Raw genomic sequence first — 16,565 nt, forward strand, 5'->3', positions numbered from 1 at the left:
GTAGCTCAGAGAGGTGGAGCGACTTGCCCAAGGTCACACAGCAGGCAAGAGCAGAGTCAGAATTGGAAACTCACTCTTCTGGCTTTAAAACCATATTTCTTTCCATTATGCCACCCTGAATTCCCATGTGCAGAATAGCAGGGGATGCTAAACCCATTTCCCCAGCCCACCAGAAAGAAAGGGAAGAGAGGGAAAGAGAGACAAAGAGAGACAGAAGAGAGACGAGAGTAAGCTTCTGCTCTGAAATTCTGACAACAAAGTATTTTTGTAAATGCCTTCTCCAGCCATCACTCTCCAGGTGGCCAAAGCTCTGACCTGCCCAAATTCTATTCCTCTCCTCCAAATATTTCTTATACCAACCGGGCAAGAAATGCTGAAGGGCCGACCAAAAAAATAAGGCTCTAATAATAATAATAGGCTTGCATTAAACCAAATAAAGTCATTCTGAAATGACTAAAGAGAAATAGCAGAGGAGAAATGCCCCTGGGCTCACGCTCTGTTTATGCACTGCACATTATACCTTTTCATCACAATTACCTAAAGTGGTACATTTGTACTTCCATAATGTATGGAATTCATTACATAGTTTTGCAATGAAATTATCACACTGTGCCTGGGACATCTGCACCCTGTCATACATCATTCTATTCATTTCTAGTTAATTTAATCCCAATATCTGCCCACATGATAAGACAGATGTTCAGCTACGATGCAGCTTCAATGGTTTTCTGCCTTGAAGAAACTTGAAGCCGTGGAAAGAAATGACATCTTTCAGACAGAAAGCTTACAGTATTAAAAAGTTTGGGGGTTTTGCCACTTGACTATTATCAGCTTTATTATTCGGCGGTCTATCATAGTAACCTCTGCCGTGAGGATCGACATGTGAGATTAACAGAGGCATAAGTCTAATGGGAGTGTTTCTATGAGTATTTCTATAGCCACTAGAAATGAATCCCCATCAAAACTGGTTTAGAAATATCTGCGTGTCACTCAAAAAGAAAGAAAATCTAGACATTTCACACTATTACATTAGTCACAGTTGCTGCTTCGTGGGGAGAGGGAGGGAGGCCATTGTCGCACGGGTGTGTCCCGTCTGCTTGCACACCCATCTGGACACCTGCTCCACTGACCTCCTCCTCTCCACGCTGCCACCATGGGCGGTGACCACTACAGCGAAGACGCCACCAGAGTCTGCGTGTCCCTCCACGCTTTCTACCACTTCCCTCATTGTGTGTCCCGCACCAGAAAGTGCTCAGGCCTCGGAGACCACTTTCCTTGGGTGTGAATTCTCTAACTCCAGGTGAGCTACTCAGCCCGCACGCAGCCTCGAGTCCACTGCCTGCATGAGGTAAATAATGACAGTTATTTCACAGAGATGCCAAGATGGGATAACATGCGTAATGGATGCAGCTCTGTGCTCCATGCAATAATATTAATAATACTTTTAACAATAAGAGGAGCACTTTTCACATATGAAAAATGTCTAGTGTAGTTCATACCTCCTCACGGTAGCCACTAAGGATACAGCAGACATTGTTCTTATTACTAATAACATCACTATTATTATTATTGTTGCGCAATAAATCCTGTTAAAAAGAAAACAGTTTTTGCACCCCCGAAGCCACAGGTGGAAACAATTTCCGATTTTTGCAATTGCTAACTATTGGTTTTATTAGGTCACACACAAATGGCCATGGACCCTGGAATTCTGTGTGCATTAGAGGGGCTTTGGGTAAGGGAGTCACAGGTGAAATAAAAACACTTGGAGCCAGAACAGAAAGTTATAAATGCATCACTTGTACAACCGTCAGATAAGCTGTACCCTACGGACGGGAGGAATCATTGCCCGATAGGAAAAGAACCGAACTGCTTTCAGACCCACTTACTCAAGAAACATTTAGTGAGGAGTGGGTCCCAGCTAAGGGCCACAAACCGTGCTGGGCTATGATGTGGGACAGGACTGAGAAAGATACAGACTGTGGTTAACGTGACATATCTATTATATACATACATCCATATCCACAAATATTTTTATGCAGCTATCATTTTAGTATAGAGGTCTATTTTAACACAAAATAACGGACTAGCCCATGGGTCTAGACAGAGCTTTTCTTATTTCGGGATCTCCTGCTGCCTTAGCATGCACATTGCTCGCCAAGTTGCAGGCATGTTGCTTGGGAGGGATCACTTAGTTCCAAGAGAACCTGGTAAATCCAACCTACTGGATTTGGTCAGTAGAAAATCTTCAGTGTCTTCTTTTCACCATCTAAGACTAGTTCAATACATAGGCTCTCCATTCTCCATTCTTCTGTTCCAAACTCCCTTATTTATATACTCATGCATTTATGATACTCATCTTCTGCAATGCACTTTAAATGCACTTTCTTTTTTCTTTAAGACTTATTTATTCATTCTAGAGAGAGAGTGAGTGCAAGCAGGGGGAGGGGCAGAGGGAGAGGCAGAGAGAGAATTTCAAGTAGACTCCCCCCTGGCATGGAGCCCTTCTAACTTGATCATAGGCATAGCAAGTGGCTTTTTAATTATTTCTTTGAAGGATTGCTTGAAGTCTGGCTGTATACACATATTTGCCACCTTATCCCACCACTGAAATTTATTTCTTCTCGAGTCACTCTTTCTGGAATGACTTTGCAAGGAATGGTATACTCTGTAGCTAACCTAGAGATGACCAGCAGTCAGGCGAAGGACGGGGAAGGTACACAGTCTCTGCTTTTTCTCATCTAATAATAAGTTAGAAGGCACAGGCTTCTGGATTTAAGGCCTGAGCCAAAATTCAGCACAGGCTGCAGTGCTTACAATACCAAGCTGTGTTGTAGGAGAACATGGGGACGTGGGGATGGGATTCACCCTCGGGCAAGCAGTCCCTGACCCCCCGGGCCTTCCCAGCAGCAGCATCAGGGAGAGCCAGGATACAGAATGACCCAGGTTCCTGGCCAGAGTGAGGAGTCTTTTTCCTGAAATGGCTGCCCCAACTGCTACCAAATATCAGGGGGAAACGTGGCCTTAGGGACCAGCTGGTCCGATGGTCCTTTACGGAAGGGAAACACGAGACTGACAAGCATGTGTTTCACCCTTTCTCACTGCGTGCGCCCTTTGGTCTTTGTGTCCTAAACGCCCAGCCTGGTGCTCAGCCTGTGGTGGAAATGCAGTAGCCGTTCAATGAACTCACATGAGGCGAAGCCCGGAGAACTCCCGGGGTGCATCACATCAGTGGCAGAACCCTCCGTGGAACCCACGCTCCCCAGCTCAGCTGTCCTTATGTCTGGTTCTGGTCACCAGACAGGTTCACCTTTCCAGAGCCATGAACCGGAAGGTCTCATGGTCAGGAATGACATGCTGGAGGGCCAATCCCATTACTTCTGTCACTCACGACATTGCCCATCCTCCCACATCCTGCAACATTTGCCCCGTCAGCAATCAAAGGGCAAACCCCTTTGCTCTCTGGGCACCTTTCTCGCCATCTTTAACTTGCAGTGATTGGTCCACGTCACTAGAATGTGCGTAGGTCCTTCACAAATCTTGAATGGATGAGTAACCAGGTTATCAATGAGGTTTCAGCTTATGAGCTAACAACTATTACAGGTAAATTCCTCAAGTTCTGCTTTAAGGAGAAACCGAAGGCAGTCCCTGGGCTTTCTGGAAGAGAATGTTATAATCCATGAGTTAGGCCTGGCATGGGCTCAGGGGCACACAGTGTGGCCCAGGTGCTTGCCATGGCCCGACAACATAGTTAGGTGGTGGGAGAAAGAGAGAGGAAGGAAAGGATGCATTTTGGTTTTGTGGAAGGGGACAGAGTGGGGAAGCGAAAACAAAGGTGGGGTGAAAAAATAAAGCCACTGTTTCCACTCCAGACCACTCTGATGTTGCTGACACCGTACGAGAAGATGCGTTCTTGCCGTCCGGACTAGTGTTTCCCTCCTGTCCACATCTGGCTGCCACTTGAGGCCTAGCTAAGCTCTTTCCCTTCCCCCATGATCTCTGCTTCGGGGGGCTCATCCCTCCTCTCCTGGAGTAGGTCCACTCTAGACCCACTTCCTAAGTGGCAGAACCTGATCGACCTGGCAGCCCATTTCCAAATTGCACGAGAGCACAGCCTGGAGACTGGTTGTGTCAGTAGGAGATACCTAGCCTCGGTGCTCAGGTCAGACAGATCTGGCCTCAGCGATCGGCTTTGCAAACTGTGCTTTGTTTGACGTAGGGCAAACTGTTCATCTCCTCTGTGTAAAACGGAAATAATAATGACGCTACCACATCACAGGACTGGAGGAAACGGAATAACCCCTGCAAAGGGATTAGCATCCTCTTACCTTTGTATGAAGATACCATCCCCTCTCGGGCTCCAGTTTGCTCTGGGCTGGCCACTTATATAGGCAGCACCGGTCCTGCTCCCAAAGAGCCGCCATTGCTTAAATGGATGGAAAAAAAGGGGCCTTTCCTCTGTGCTTTGCTTCAAGAGTAGCTGCTTTTCCTAGATCCTGGAAGCCAGCTTAATATCGAGTTCCCTGGCTGGGGGCCTCCAGATAAGCCCTGAGCATATTGAACTCCAGCTGTTGAGCTGAGGAACATCTGGAAATGGCACAATTGACACCTAAATGGAGGCGATGATCCTTGCACAATCGCCTCTCGATTACCTGCCCATAGCTTTCCATCTCGGCCTTGCTGATTTGTAAGTGGTTGTCCAGGCCCGCGCTGACTTCCCAAGCTGGCCCAGGCTGGAATGGCGTCCACATGGTGGTGGTCATGGTGGGGTGTGTGTGTGTGTGTGTGTGTGGGCGCGCGCGCCTGGATATCCGCGTGATTATCACATCCAGACTCCCACACAGCCTAGGGAATGCATGCGGGTTCCTCTCATCTGAGCCTCCGCTTCCTACTGTATCTAGCAACCTGAAGCAGTCCTTCAAACGCTCATATGTTGGGCAGAGCAAAACCACTCTTGGCTGCTTTTCAGCCCTGGGGCCTGCGGCAGCAATGGTTCCTGAGAGACTCTGTAAGGAAGGCAGAATGGTGTGCTAGGAAGAGCATAAACGTCTGCTATCATAAAGGCCAGTTCCCGGCTCTGCCATGTCCTGCTGCATGACATTGGGCAAGTTATTTATTTTCTCTGTCTTACGAATACCTTGCCCAAGGTCACATTCAGGATTACTGACCCCGAAGCCCTTCTGTTTAACCACGGGGCAATACTGCCTTCCTCATTTCTGCATTGATCCAATCTGATCCCATGCAGGTATGTGCACCTGTTGGCCTTGCCTACATCTGTCCACCCCACCTGCCCCCACTCCCTTCAAAGCAACTTGGGGATGTCTCTGTAATCCCCATAGAGTTGGGAGCCTCCCTGTAGCCAGTCTCTCTTTTATTAAAGACAAGGAAAAGAAAATTTGCATTTTTGTGTAACTACTATGTGTCAGGGTCTACAGTTGCTGATATATCCATCAAGTCATTCCTGATTTATATGAAGTTTCTGAGGATCACAGAGGTAAAGTGACTTACCCTGTTCACATAGGTGGCAAACAAAATGGCAGCTTGCTTTGGTGACCAGCAGGGGTGGAGAAGCAGCAGCTCAGCCAGATGGCAGGATCATGAGACACTGATCTGTCGCTCACCCTAATTTTGTGGTAGTGACCTGGGAGGAGGCCTGTGGGGATGACAAGAGACCCAAGGTGACTTAAGGTGGACAGCGAAGGAACCAGATGGCAGAGACCAGGACAAGTGGGAAAGAATGGCTCTGAGTCCCCATATAACCCTGCTAAGGAGAAGGGGGAGTGACGCAGAGGGCTGGGGAGTGAGGGAAGCTGGAGTGAGGATCGAGACTTCTCTGGTCATTTTCCATTATTATTGAGACCTATCACATGACTATTCCCTCTTAAGCAAGAGCAAGTTAAAGGGAAATATCTGTCACTCCTTTCCAGAAAGAGCATCCCTATCTTTTATGTGCATTCAGAGAATATATTTTGCGTGCTTGCTCAGGGCCAGCCACTGTTGGAGACAACAGTGAGTAAGACCAATAAGGTCCCTGGCCTTATGGAGCTTTGTTCCTACAAAAGAACATAAATGATAAACACAGAGCCTGGTGGTTCTGACCTTGGGCTGGTACTGCCTTCCGTGTGGGGTCACTGCGGATCCCTGGGAGATATGGTGGGGGTGGGGGTGGATGTCTGAAAGATTTTCCCTCCCCACCCTATGCACACTCTGGAGTTCAGGTTATACCAGGAACGTGAAATGCTAAGCGTCCTGCAATCAAAGATCCATTTCTGCAGAGTGAAGATTTGCCCTGCTCAAAAAGCCAGCAGCACTCCGGTTGAGAATGCGATAGATGAAAACACACGCTTCACTCTCGACAGTGGAAAATGCTATGGAGGGAAGAAAACATGCTATGTAGGAATGAGTTTGAGGGGACAGGAGAATCTGCTCTGGATTGGCTCCTGTGGTGGGCTCAATGGTGGCTCCAAAAAGGGATACCTGTGTCCTAAGGCCCAGAATCTGTGAATGGGACCTTATGCAGAAAAAAGGGTTTTTGCAGATGTGATAAATTAAGGATCTTGCATGAGGAGATCATTCTGGATGATTGAGGTGAGCCTTAAATCCAAGGATGTATGTCCTCACAGAAAGGCAGGAGATTTGATCAGACAGAAGAGGAGACACAGACACTCACTGAGGAGATAGTCATGTGAAGACTGGAGTGATTGTCTAAAAGCCGAGGAACACAAGGACTGCCACAGCCACCAGAAGTCAGGAGAGGAGTGTGGAACAGATTCTCCCCCAGACCCTCGGCAGGGAGTGTGGCCTCCAGAACCACGAGAGAACACATTTGTTACAGCAAATGAACCTGAAGAGCTCGTATTTATGCTGAGACTGGACTGCAAAGAGGGTCGAGGCACACAGGAGATGCTAACGTGCTCCAAAATGTGGCTTCTTTAGCCAGAAAGAGAGATGAAGTCCAGGCCAAAAAGGTCCATGAAAGGTGCAAAACAGAGTAGCTTTAACCAGAAAAGAGTAGCCTGGACCTGACTCTTGGGGTTCAAGTCCTGGTTGTACTAATTAGTGGCTGGGCGGTGGCTGAGGGCAAGTTGTGATCTGAGCCTTTTTTCCTCACCTGGAAACAAGCTTAATAACAGTGCTCCTCCTGAGTTGAAAGGAATGAGTTAATAATCATTAACTCAATGCTTGGCATAGAGTGTGAGCTTTCAATAAATGGTAGCTATAATCACTACTTTATTATTATTATTATTATTTCAATTTGAAGTCACAAATGGCCAGGATCCTCTCTGCTGATCACAAAGGCTTACGTGGGAAGGCTGAAGCTGTGCGTAAAGCTATGGAAGAGCCACATTTGCCAGCCGAGTCTTCAGGGTTGGGACTTCTCATTTCAAGTCAGTGGCCTTGGTGGGGGGCGGGAAGGAAGCCACTAGCTCACAGCTCCCTGGAGGACGGTGCCAAAGGACCACTCAGCTGGAGCTGTGCACAGCTGGCAGGTTCCTGCCTTTCCAAGATCCATGAGATCCACGTACATGCCACCCAGCTCCCCCTTGAAAGGCACGAAGCCTCCTGATAAACAGATGACTGTCAGGTCCTCTGATCCTGCACCTGACGGCCGGAGGGAAGGGAGAGGCCCTCTGTGCTCCTTTCACAGGACCCGAGGAGCTGGCTTGGCAAGCACAGTCCTGCACCATACCCGCCCCTCTTCGAGCATTTGAGGGCCCCAGGAAAAAAATCTCCTGGTGCAGATGAAAAGGTTTCAAGAGGAGGGGCTGGTAAGTCACCTCCCAGAGAGAGAGGACACTGATTCCCAGCCTGCAATCAGCAAATCAATGAGCAGTGCCCCTCCCCACTCCCCACACCAGGCTGGGCAAGGTCAAGTTAGGTCCCTGTGGGTTTCAAGCCCTGTGGATCTGTAAGGAGAGGATGCCGGGATCCGGCTGAGGAGGACAGGCCACGAGGACATGTTGAGGGCTGAGCGAAGGCTGAGGTAAGGACTTGATGAGCAGGCAGGTTCAGTTAGTACATGAGTAGTCATGGTGGGCCTACGACACCCCAGGCGTTTGCTAGGTTCTCAGATATAAAGATAAGCCAGATTAGACAGTCCCACCCTCCAAGCACTGACGGTCCAGTGGAGAACCTGAGTCCAACCCAGTAACTGCACAGACAAGTGCACAATGTCAAAGTTAGAACAACTTTGGGGTCCCCAAATGGGTTCCCACCGCTCTTCCCTGGGGCTTCTGATCTCACCCAACCAGACACAGGACTCTTTCCACTGCATGTCCGTCCATCTGTCCTGGGCCCAACCTTCCCGCGTAACTCCACCGGGGGTAGGTCCCAGCCTTAGTCTCTGAATGAGCCCCTTCCTCCAAGACGTACAAATGAACTTTTCCCCTTTGTGGGTTTTCCACAAGAGAAAAGGTAATAATTACGTAAACAGGAGGAGGTTGATCACGTTAAACCAAAAATTCTGTGCTTCTTAAGTACAGCTAAGTTTCCAGGTGTGGGCTGAGTGTCCCATCAAGATTCACACAATCATTCTACCTTTTCTTTTTCTTTTCCCCCTCTCTCACAGTTACAAGATTGTCAGACGCTGGCTTCTGTTGCCCACCGTGCAGCCAAAAAAGATATTTCAGAGGCTGGTGTCAGCTGATGGGGTGAAACACCACTCCCCATTTCTAGAGTCCCAACAATTCCAGAGCTTTCTTTACTTACAATAATTTCACTACTTGTACAGAGCGGGAAGAGTTGCCATTAAGAAATGTATCTGGCCATTTATACACTGGCAAGTCTAACCAGGGAGGTAGGCACCCTTAACAGTGGCTGGCAAGCAAGACTGGGTGTGTGAAACCAGCAATTATTAGGATTTTAGGCAACAGCATCATTTTGGAACCGGCTGTTACCTTTTATACTGGCTGGCGTTAGCTGTGGACCTGGAAGCTAATACGGATCTAATATTTAAGTATCATACACAACGTTACGTGTAAAACGGCATCCCAGCTCTTTATTGTTTGCCAACACAACTCCCAATGTCTCTTAGGGTTGAGAACAAAGACTAATTTGTGGATTACAAAGGTCTACTTATGAACATGCCATCCCAGGTATTTTCATGCCAGACTTGCATGTGTGAATTTCCAATTGGTTTGTGCGTGTGTGCGTGTGCGCATGTGCCCTAACCATTAGAAACTGACTTTGTAGACCTCCACCCCCTCTATCTGACAAAGATTATAAGGCCCAGTTGCATCGCTCAGATGCACAGAGCTCACACCTAGTGGGGGAGATTCAGTATGTACACAAATAATAACAGCACACATAACATGAGTGCTACGAACAATGTCCAAACAGAACACAGAATGCTGGAGGGAGAGAGAAACCTCTGGTTGGATTCCTGGGGCTTCAGGAGTTTTATCTGTCCTTACGGGTTTCACTGAACAGGCCAGGTCCTTTTAGACAGATTGCATGGCATGAACAAAGGTATGGAGGGGTAAAGGAGAAGACAGTCAAGGAACTGAGCCAAGAAATCATGAAACCTCTTGCAGGTAACAGGTGTTCAATTCAGAGGGGTCTCCTGGAGACTTTATCCTAAAGCATCCTTTGTATCTTTCAACCTGTCACTTCTCACCTCCTAAAACTTCACCAGCAATTAAAGCCTCTTTGTTCTCCTTCTCAGCTATGATTCTAACACCATATTTACCTGGACTTCCTGCAGGTGCTTTAACTGCCCTGCCAGTGGTCAGGCTACCCTTCAAGATTGGCCCCCTGAGAAGGTAACAAGATCCTAATCCCTGTAAGTATTCAACCCAAGACAGAATGTATTCTTGTTTGAAATATGATAAATAACATATATGCCTGGGCATTATAAATTAAACCGGTAAGCAAACATTACTTTGTTGATGTTGCATTCATGGCAGTCATGTTGATGATGACCATGTCCTTCAGATGGGGGGGTGGGCTAGAGACCTAGCTGACCTGAGACAAGAAAGCGAGTTTCCAAGAAAATTAAGTGACTCACTCACGGTCATCCAGCTAATGAATGGGGGGACCCATTCTGAGTCTTTTTCATGGTACTGTGCTGCCTACATAGTGTTTAATATTCAAATCTAGGCACAATTCCATTTCCATCTGCCTCAATAAACTACAGGTTTCTAAAAATGGCACTACTGGGTGTTAGCATTTATGTTAGAAATCCCAAAGTTAAAAATAATTTTCAAACATTAGGGATTTTACCTTCAAAAGTTGCATTCAGATGGTTGTATAATTTGGGCAATTACATTATATGTCCACTGGCACTTTCTGTCCATTTGCAGCCTAGTGCAGAAGTTAAGGACTCTGGAACCAGACTGCTTGGTTTTGATCAATACACTAAAATGCAGGCCCTTAAGCAGGATTCTTAACCTTTCTGTATCTGTTTCCTCATCTAGAAAATAGTGAAAAAATAGTACCTATCTTACAAGATGTGAGGATAGAATAAGTTAATACATATATGTATTAACCATTAATATGTATGTATTTAATACATATTAAATGGTTAGAACAGTGTCTGGCACATGGTTAAGAGTATAATGAAAGCTTGTTACTATTATTATCATCAGTTAATATAGTTATTTTACACAGCAGAAGCTCCTGATGACCATATGAAGGGCTCAGTTTTTGATTAGAATCAAGCAAGCCATATCCTTGTCCATGCATCTCTACTCCTTGTGGCTAGATCTGAGTTACTCAAAGCCCTAAATCAATTAGGATCCAGGTAGGAAAGAGATGGCATACTCAAACAGGTAATAACGGAGAATCTGATGAAGCAACTATCTATAGAGGTGTGCGAAGGATCAAAGGAAACCAGTGAGGAGTGGTGCAGCCCCCCAGGGCTAGCAACAGTGGGAGCCATGGCCACTCCTTGGTCTGAAAGAACAAGTTAGGGAGTATTTAGGGGAGCCAAAAGAGATGGCTAGAGCTGTCAAAGAGGGTCACTTGATAGGAGCGGTGGCCTTCACAAAGGAATATAACCATCACAGTACTCTGGTAAAGATAGAGCCAGATCCATGTTCCATTCTCCTGCTGGTGCTTTCCAATGACCAAACCCAACCACAGCCAGAGGACAAGAGAGTCTGAGCAAAGCAATCCAGAGAAGTTATCCTCTTGGGCACAGAGCTGGATAGAGAATGGTAGAAGGTCTAGAGGAGCCAGTGGAAAGATCCAGCACAATCTCTTTATCACTTCGCTATGAGATCCTATAGAAAATTTACCAATGGGAGCAATATGGCTCTAACCATAATTGGGGGATAGTTGTTCCTTAAGCCTTAAGTAGAACGTGGCTCATGAAAAACTTCTCAGCTCAGTATTTTCCATTTTAAATCCTGCTAGAGTCTGCTGCAATTAAACTAATGAACTAAATAAAACACAAGCCCAGACTACAAAAGGTATGAGACTTGGCACCTCAATTCCGAGTTCAAGTACCAGCTCTACTTCTTATCACCTGAAAGGCAGCAGACTGAATGAAGTAAAACAACGGCAGTGAGGACAGGTGAAGTAATATATGGGAAACATTTAAAAAGCACAAGCAACAGGTCTTGACGAGTGCTTAGATGATGGGGGCATGTATGGAACGGTAAGGTGGAAGAAGCCACAAAAATGGCAAAGCCACGGACTGAGTTACAGGATCCAGAGGAGGAGATGGTTTGTCTTTTCCTACAGGAGCACCTATTATTCCCACTCTTTCTTCAAAGCCCTGAAGCCCTTCACTTTCCTGGGAAATGGAACTCAGGAGGAAATCTTCCTGCCAGTGGCAGATGAGGTCTATCCTGGCCCAGGTCCCCAGCACAGAGCAATCACCTTGGACACTCAGTAAGGAGTGTGGACCGATTTCCTATTAACTAGGAATCTGCAATCTCAGGAGAGGGATAATTAGCACAAGTGGTGCAATTTGGCTTGTCCTCAACTGAAAGCTGCAAGGAGACAATCAACATCAAAAAGCCTCTTGGTCCGGAAGTCTGTGAGGAAGTGGCTAAGGATGGAGGGATTTTGATTTTGTGCTTTTAATTTACAGCTGAACCAGGCCCTAATTGGAACAATATCATTAATTACACATTTGTCCCCATGTGATCTCTGGGCCCATAATCTGCTGCAGATCAGGATCTCTACCATGGGATAGTTTATTATCGTGTCCTCTATCTTGTGTTTCAGTTAAAGGCAGTGTGGGATGGCTTATTTTGCTGCGAAGATAGCAAATGCAGCTGGCAAATTTATTGGGTTTACCCCTCCTTATCCAAACAGATTGCTCTTCTCTCCCTCCCTTGCTGATGACATCTCCTGCAAAGAATTGAAATAACTAAGATGTCTGGTCATCAATGTCCACAAAGGAGGGAGATGTGCTTTTAGAACTAACTCCCAGTGAAATAGCTTCCCAAGAATCTTCTTGGGTGGAAGACTTTTCAGACTTTTCTGAACTAAGTGATAAATTTCTATTGAGCATCCGTGGTGTACTGGAATTGTGGGGACACAATGACATTAAAACATGGCCTCTGCCATCAGGTAGCTTAGATTTAAGTTAGGAAGACCAAATACATACACATAAGCTGGTGATCAACAATGTAAGTCCACCAGAGGACCTGAGCTTCCTTCCGACTCTGATGAGCTTAGGATCACGGAATATCTCTGAGCCACATAGTCCCAGAATCTTCCCCTATAAAAGGGCATCAAAATGCCTAGCTTGTAGGATTGTTTTGAGAATTAAAATAGAGACTGCTTGTGAAAGCATCTTAAAAACAAATGTAATCATTATTACTTATTGTGGATTACAAAAGTAAATTGAAAATAACTTAATTTTCCAATGATGCCAAGTGCAGAAGTAATTTTTGGCATTATCCACTTACAAAAATTATTTAATCATCTAAAAAGTTGTTTGGAATAACCAGAAAATACTCATGTTATACTGTTAAAATGAAAAATCAGGAATAAAAATGTCAGCATGGTTTAATTTCAAGTTTGTAAAAACAACATACAGGAAGAAATACAAAGAGAAACACCAAAATGTTAAATTAAATATTAAATGTTGAAATGACATCTTCCTTGGCAGCAATAAGAACACCTAGCATCCAGATCTTGGTTTCTAAATACCATTCCCCACTGGAAGGATCCATGGATTCTTAGAGAAATGGCTGATTTTAGTGCTGAAACTGGGAAGATGTAAGATGTGCTTGAGACATCATCTTGCCCCCAACGGTACAGAAGTGCTCAAAAAAAAAAAAAAAAAAAAAAAAAAAAAAAAAAGACATAGGCACAGAAACCAGCTTCAAGTGACTCCCACTGGCCAAATCTAGGTCAGTTTGAGAATCTGAAAAAATAATAGTAATGGGTTATAAAATAAGAATTAATGAGCTCATACTGAAATTAATTAATTAATTTCAGCATAGTACAATTTCAAGTTTGTAAAAATAATGTACGGGGGAATGTATTAATTAATCAATTTAATTAAAAAAACTAAAGAGAATAGAAAGTTCTTCCTTACAGTAGAGTTCCAACAAATAAATGAAGAATCATAAAATTAGAAAATCACTATTTGACAACCATAATAATAAGTGATTCAAGCAAGAATTATCAGTATCTGCTTAAAAAATGCAGGCTAAATTTTAATGAGGAACAAAATATCTACCTTGTCTCAAAGTATCTTCTCCCAAAATCCTTATTAATTTCAAAGTGAAAAAGAGTAACTTTACACCTGCAGATGCCACCTCAGCCAACGGATCTAAGTTAACATTGTTAGTAATGGGAAGAATGTATATCCTGTGGCTGATACAATGTAATGAGAAGCTCACTGTGCTTCCACTCTGAGGTTCATGCCAAAAATGCATAATTTGAATCCAATCACAGGGTGGGTGGGATGGGAAATGTCATTCCCAAACTGAGAAATGGTGTACAAAACTGCCCAGTACTCTTCAGAAGTGATAAGATAATGAAAGAAAGAAAATAAAAACATGGAGGAACCAACTGTCCCAGTTTCAAGGAGACTAAAGAGGCATGAAGGGTAAATGCAATGCATGATCATGGATTAGCTCCTGGGGCAGGTTTTTCTTCTTTTGACATTATTAAGACAATTTGAGATATTTGATTAGGGACTATCCATTAGACAATAGCATTGTACTAAGGTTAATTTCCTAATTTTGCTAAATTAACTTTCGTTATGGAAGCCATTATCCTTTTTTTAAAGGAAATACATCCTTAAGTATTTTGGAATAAAAAGGCATCATGGCTCCAATTCATTCTAAATGGGTTCAGAAAAAAAATAATGATAGGCACATATATATTGCAAGAACGATGACATATATGTGATAAAATGTAAACATTCAGGGGATCTGAGAGAAGGGTATGTAGAATTATTTATGTTATTGTTGCAATTTTTGGGCAAATTTACCTATTTAAAAATAAAAAGTTTAAAATACAGTAGTGTTACACAATGGGATATTTTTTCTTCTTTCCTACATTCCTAAAATGTTCTATAATTAGTAGGTAGATGCACAGAGAGATAGATCGATAGATGCATACACACATACACACATGTGAAATAAAGTTTTTATGTCACTCCATTAACATTACTTCCCTTGTATTTTAAGTACCCTCATACTGTAATACATTGGATATAGTCAAATTACAACTGTATCCTTCAGAAAAAGGGCATCCCTCACTTCCTTGAGTTTCTGAAGGGCAGAAGGTAAATTATGATTAACAAAGCAATCAGATAGAAACTAGTGAAATTCTAGAATTGTAATCCAGAGGCCTGGGACAGGACCACCCTGGCACCCAAAGGTCTACTAGTCCAATATCCAGGTGCATCAGTCAGCTATGTGATGATAGCAAGCTTACAATAACAAAAATCTCCAAATTTCAGAGGCTTCTTCCAAAAGAGGTTTATTTTTTACATTACATGTGGAGTGTAGATTGGCTGCATTCTGGGTGGGTGGGGGGAAGCTTCCCTATCCAAGAAATCAGACTGGGAAAGCATCCTCTATATTGGTATCATGCCAAAGAAAAAAGAGCAAGAGAGCTAGCGGAGGTATTATGCTGAGTAAAATAAGTCAATCAGAGAAAGACAGTTATCATATGGTTTCACTCATATGTGGAATATAGGAAACAGCACAGGGGATCATAGGGGAAGGGAGGGAAAACTTAATGGGAAGTCATCAAAGAGGGAGAAAAACAATGAGACTCTTAACTATAGGACACAAACTGAGGGTTGCTTAGGAGAGGTGGGGGGGATGGGGTAATTGGGTGATGGGGATTAAGAAGGGATCATGATGTGATAAGCACTGGGTGTTATATGCAATGGATAAATTGTTGAATGCTACATCTGAGACTAATGATGTACTATATGTTGGCTAATTGAATTTAAATTAAAAAAAGAGAGAGAGCTAGTGAAAACATGCATTGATTCTTAAAACTTCTGTTCACACATGGCACATGACAATTTCACTCCTATTTTATTAACCAGAAATTACATGACTAAGTGGAAAATAGGGCAAGGAACTATACTGGTCCCATATAGACGTTCTGCAAATCACATGGCAAGAGGTAGAGATATATACTATGGTTGGAAGGGAGGAAGAAAAAGTTGGGAACAATGAAACAGTATCCCACAATGAGTATCCTGCTTACAAAATATTTGCTTTCCTCATATATGCACATAAAATACACCCGCTTCTCAAAGGAGAAGGCCAAAAGAACCACGGCAGTAAGTCAAAACCCTGGGTTCTCATAATACTCTCTAGACCAAAGATGAGCAAAATGTGGCTTGGCCCTTCTTGGTCTAGAGATCTATGAACCAAAACCAAACAAACACAAAAGACAGTTAACTTTTCTTTTCCCCAACTCAACAGGTGTCATGGAACAGGGCCAGGATAACTGCAATGAGCTCTCCCACTTCTAAAGAAGAAGAGGAAAATGCAGCACTGAGTGGTCACTGGTCCATAGCAATTTTGAAATATGGCTGAACAAATACTGTAAAGCCGTACCTGGGAGTAGGAAATATTCTTTGATTAGGTTACTAAGGCTCCCCGGGTGCCAGTATTGCTCTCCATGGCTCTTGGCTCCATACTTTGATAATTCCTTTCTTTTCCATTATCCTCTTGGGATACATCTGAAAAGAACATTACAGAATATTCTGTCTTTGGGAGCTGAGCAGCAGAAATTTGGAGGCCCTAAAATTATTGTGTATCTTTAATAGTTACAGTCTCTTAATTCATGCCTGTGCCTCTTCTGGAAATAAAAATCTCTCAGAAACATTACTGGCTTTTTTACCAACCAAATTTATATGTCAATAGCCACACTCAGAATTCTTTTCAAGACATGCCTCTCTTTCCAGAGTTAATCAGAAGTGCTTCAAACTTACCATGATTTCATGAGAGAGCAAACCCTTAGTATACTTTCTATTAACTATTTTGTCCAATTTAAATAATTTGCTGGGCATCACCTTAATTCATTCAAAAGTTTTCACAAAAAGGTGTGCAGTTTACATCCTGGATTTGAACTTGGTCTTAAAGCTTAAAACACAATTAGCCTTTTTTGCTCAGCACATTTTTCAGTTT

The sequence above is a fragment of the Ailuropoda melanoleuca genome, chromosome 16 (genome assembly GCF_002007445.2).
Source record: "Ailuropoda melanoleuca isolate Jingjing chromosome 16, ASM200744v2, whole genome shotgun sequence".
In the NCBI taxonomy this organism is placed as follows: domain Eukaryota; kingdom Metazoa; phylum Chordata; class Mammalia; order Carnivora; family Ursidae; genus Ailuropoda; species Ailuropoda melanoleuca.